This window comes from Montipora foliosa, chromosome 13 (assembly GCF_036669935.1).
Source record: "Montipora foliosa isolate CH-2021 chromosome 13, ASM3666993v2, whole genome shotgun sequence".
NCBI classification, from domain to species: domain Eukaryota; kingdom Metazoa; phylum Cnidaria; class Anthozoa; order Scleractinia; family Acroporidae; genus Montipora; species Montipora foliosa.
Genome location: NC_090881.1, coordinates 39,880,978 through 39,885,977, shown reverse-complemented (window position 1 = coordinate 39,885,977; position 5,000 = coordinate 39,880,978). Strand labels below are relative to the sequence as shown.

At 40.0% G+C, this 5,000-nt stretch overlaps 1 protein-coding gene across 1 annotated transcript in view; it reads right to left on the bottom strand.

The window, feature by feature from the left end:
* The window catches only part of LOC137982378 (fibulin-2-like), a 51,548-nt gene extending 46,568 nt beyond the window's left edge, over positions 1-4,980 (bottom strand). The window contains exon 1 of the mRNA XM_068829493.1: positions 4,854-4,980. The gene's annotated coding sequence lies outside the window, so the exon portion shown is untranslated. The remainder of the gene's footprint in view (positions 1-4,853) is intronic.
* Positions 4,981-5,000: the final 20 nt, after the last annotated feature.

Genomic DNA, 5,000 nt, shown 5'->3' with positions numbered 1-5,000 from the left:
TGAGCAAAAGATGAACAATTTTCACGACAGCTGCCTTAAAAGTTTGCAATTTTTAGTAAGGACAATTGTTGTGACGGAAAGTATTTCCAGTGCTCATCGCGACAATTTCTCTTGTAAACTTCAAAGTAAACTTATAAAATGTCAATGTAAACTTCACCGGTTTTCGCTTGTGTTTTCTTCAGTAAGTTTAAAAAAATAAAGGACAGCAGGAAAAAAAACGAAAGTCTCAGCATCCAACTAAACTATTGGATAGGAAACATTTGGATAAAACCTATTAGCATTTTTTAGTCAAAACCAGTTTCAGGTGCAAAGCGAATTCACGGCGTGTCGAAACAACAATGCATTTTAAAGAAATCAAAGACGAGATAAAAAATTTTCTTCAATTTTTCTCGAAAAATCGGAGAAAGCAATTTGACATAAATATCCGTATGAAAGCCAAACCTAGTACGAACCTGGAAACCGTTAAGTCAGCAATCCTTCATTTCACTCAACATCGTTTCTTTGCTAAGCACATACAAATTCTAAGGTGCCTTGATAGTTGTTTTACAGTCTCATCCCATGTTCACCAAGGAATTGCTTCTTCAAGTAAGGATTCTTTGCGGCAAAACATCCTTTGGATGCGCAGCAAAGTCCAAAAGTCCATTATAACCTTGCGAGACAACACGATCGACCTCTCGCAGACCCGTTAACCGTAATCCGTAATTTAGAAGAGACATGTGATCCTTTTCGCTGCTCTTAACCCCCCTAACGCTGATTCTTACCAGTTAAAACAGAAAAAATCCGAGAAGAAATGAAGTTAGACGGCGAATGTTGTTTGCAGTCTTTAGACGAAGATCTCAGATTTTTTCAAACTAACGCAAATCGTTTAGCTAAACTGGCTTTGATTAAGAATAAAAAATGACGACTGGTTGCCCGACAGAAAAATGGGGCCTGCCAAATGCAACGCTGGCCATGCGATTTCCAGCAAAGGACAATTGCCCGAAAACCCGTCTCTGTCTCCGTCTCCGTCTCAGCTGTCTACCCCTGCGAAATGAGGGAGGGCCCACCAGAATTTCCGTGGACAAACGTCAGGAACAACGAGCTCAAGGAAACCCCGAAACTCGCGATCATGTGAAAAGCGCAGGAGTGGACCAATCAACACATAAGGGATGGGGGGGGGGGGGAAGCGTACATTATTATGCCCGGTAAGAAAAGGGTGCGCGAAGACATTGACCCCTTGAGAAGGCGGGGCAGGCCAAGGAGTAAAATGAGGCAGCATGCGTCCGGAACGGTCACGCTGGCAATTGCCTGTCCGCAGCCATGAGGTTAAAGGTATGTGGCCCAAATCTGCTTTCCACCAGCTTCCAGGCTTTCTCTGAAAGGGTGCAGTCCAGATCAGAGCGCTCTCGTGATGGACTATACGCAAGGTTATCATGGGAAGGGATGTAATGCATATCAATGGTGAAATTAAAAAGGCGACTTAACTCTAGGGTCTCCTTTACTGAATCGTTAACTGTTAAATTCTTGCATCCGTAGTTTTCTATCGCAGCCTTCAGGGTTCTTCTTATCAGTATGCTATCAGTGTGCACATCCACCCTGGAATTGCGTATTTGGTCCTTAAAGGCGCAGAGAGAATTGCGCAGTGCTCTAGCCTCAAGGTGATTGATATCCGCTGACGCATCCTGCCAGTAGTCCCTTGATCGAACCTTGCTCCCATCCTTTAACAGAACTCCGCCCCAAGAGCGCCTGGACGCATCACAATACAAAGTGACGATGCATTGTAACTCTGATCGCCACGAGAAGCAATCGGTCCTTTTATCGAGAAAATTCTTTTGCAGGAGTTCTGAACTTGGTTTGTCATTAATCTTGATAAACCCCTTAGTTGAGCGAGCCATTTGCGCAATGGCCTGGAACACTTCGCGCACGTAGAGGAGGAGGGCTTTTAGATTTACCATGCTGGATGATAATATGCTTTCTCTTAGGGTAATGAATTTGGCCTTCTTGTCTTGAGGCATCAAGAAAGATTGGCGCAGGGAATCGCATACAAAACTTAAGAAACGTACCGGCGTAGAAGGAACATGTTGGGATTTCTCATTATTAATGAAATATCCGGCTTCTATCAAGAGATAGCATTTGATATGTGCCGCGGCTTTGGCATTCTGCCGAGAAGGCGGAAATGCGACGCGTGTCGGGGGTATGAATACTGTCCCACGTGACGGTCATGGATATATTGAGAAATGGGGACACCAGAGAACGAGCGGCGTGCGAAACCGCCAGACCGAGGCTATGATAAATAAAAGCACTGGCTTTCCAACCAAATGGCAACACACTAAACGTGAAATAATAGCCTCCCCATTTAAATGCAAAATACGTTTCGGAGGAAGAGTGGAGCTTGACGTGTTGGTAACTATTCTTATCATCAAAGCTAGTTTGCAAATGGCCATGGAGTACATATCTTGGTAAATCAGTCAAATGGTCGAGTTTGAAAGGGAGATCTCTAATCAACAGATTAAAAAAAAAAAAAAAAAAAAAAGATTTATCGTGGCAAAGCCGAGGCTTGGTTCTACGGTAAGTGGAAGGACTAGGTGTGGTTGAGGGGCACTGCCGCCTTCCCCCCAGGTGGAGACAACCCTAGATTCCACCTACTGAACAATTGTATCAGAAATGAAATTCGAGAACTTTGCACATGAAGGAGAGTTCTTAAACAGAATAGGTGGGGGCGAAGGCATGTCATACGACTGTTGTTTGAACGTCCCTCTGAAATGCCGGAAAAAATGTTCTATCCGGACTCGGTGCTGGATAATATCTAACAAATGCACGTTGTTGCGATTATCGAAATCTGCCAAGAGATGTTCCCAGACGAGTGGCAGTGGATAGTACCAGCCCTGAAATATTTTGGGTCACGAAACTGCGGGTTGCTAACGATCCCCAGCTCGGGGCGAGAGGACACCATATCTGCCGATACCAAGGGGCCAACGAAAGGCTGGGTTCCATGTGTTATACTACACAGTGGAGTATGTTCTAAAGGGTTTGTGCCAGCAGCGACCACAATAAGAAACATGAACGAACGGTTATTTTCCGACAAATGAATAAAACGACCAATAAACCAAAAGCCTAACCAGAAAAAAAATATTAATAATAAATAAATAAATAATAGTAATAATAATAATAATAATTATAATAATAATAATTATAATAATAATAATTATAATAATAATAAATTAAGACAGGGAACCCAACCCTTCGTTGACCCCAGCCCTGAACGAGGTCGAGAGTGGTGTGGAACAACACTCTCTTGCATGTATGTATGTATGTATGTATGTATGTATGTATGTATGTATGTATGTATGTATGTATGTATGTATGTATGCATGTATGTATGTATGTATATATATACATATGTATGGAAGAAAAAGACAAATAAACTACAAGCTCATCCCTACAAGCCTGTTTCGTCGTCGCCCACTCACCAGGGGATGAGTGGGCGTTGACTCCTGGCTTGTAGGGATGAGCTTGTAGTTTATTTGTCTTTTTTTTCCATATATACTACACTCTACTCTATGTATTGAGCACCGTTTTGCGAAAATCAAGTTTCACACTTTATGTATATATATATATATATATATATATATATATATTTATACATATATATATATATATATATATATATATATATATAGCTGGAGTTTTGAAAACAAGGTCAAACTTGGCCAACACCACCTTTACAACTACAAGAGCCCGCCCCTATCACAATTCAAGCAAAAGATGTGATTTATGCTTAGCAGAAAAACTTCATATAATTAAACGCAGCAACAACAATCTACTGAACAAACGATCCGAGGTTGTATCCAAATGCCGACATGAAAACAAGTTTTATCTCAAGAACAATTAACGCTTATCCTACACAATAGCTATTGTATTGCGGTTGTTTTAGCTCAGCCACTCTTACATTTTATAATAGTTCCGCCCTTCTCACCCATTGTAATTAGAACCCCATTGTTCTACTTATCGTAAACATGTATATATAACTAGCTAATAAGTCTGTTCTTCATTAAATTTGCCTGATGAGTGCATATGCACCAAACTCATAGTCGCATGGAATCTTGCGTATTTTCATTTAGACATCTAACTCTATACACCGCTCTACACAAACGTGTATTGAATACTCTTTAGCAGCGTTTGCTACAGTTTCTCATGATTATATATATATATATATATATATATATATATAACTCACTAGTTTGAGCACTCTGGCATGGCTTAGATGTACCACATGTGTGGGGACATTTGGGGTGGCTTTATAAGCTTAATCTCCATCCCAGACATCAGCACTGCACTGCAGTTAGTTATAAAGATATATATATATATATATATATATATATAGATATAGATATAGATATATATATATATACAATATGTACACAATGTGCCCTCCCGGTTGTCACCATAATGGCTTTATGGCAACTCCTGAACTTGGGCACAGGATGTATATATATATATATATATATAGTTGATTTCTGGAAAAAATAACTGTGAATTTTAACACACACTCGAACAGGAGCTCTCTTCTTTTTTCGTTTTTTCCTTCTAGTCACCTATAACAGTTCATCGAAGTAAACACCGGTTAATTTTCGTTCGTTCTGGCATATTTTTCCCTAGAAACATTTTACATATATTTTCAGGAAATCCGTTCTTAACTCCATTGACGATTTAACTTTGCTTTTCATTTATGAAAGGAAAAAAAAAAGACCCCTTTGGATTAGTAATTCTTTTAAAGTACACTCGCCTGACTTTAAGCTACACGACTGGAATTGCAGATGAAACATGAAACTTATTTCGTATTTGGTGGTATTTCGTATTAATGAAACACTTACTTGCCACAAGCAACACAGCGTAAATTTCAATTGAATTGAAGTTGTGGAGAGGAGATTTTGCCACTAACTCGGGAAAAGAACGCCAGCAAGTAAAGAATGTGATGAAAAAAATCCACCTGCAATTCCCTTTTCGTGGGTGGGTTTCAA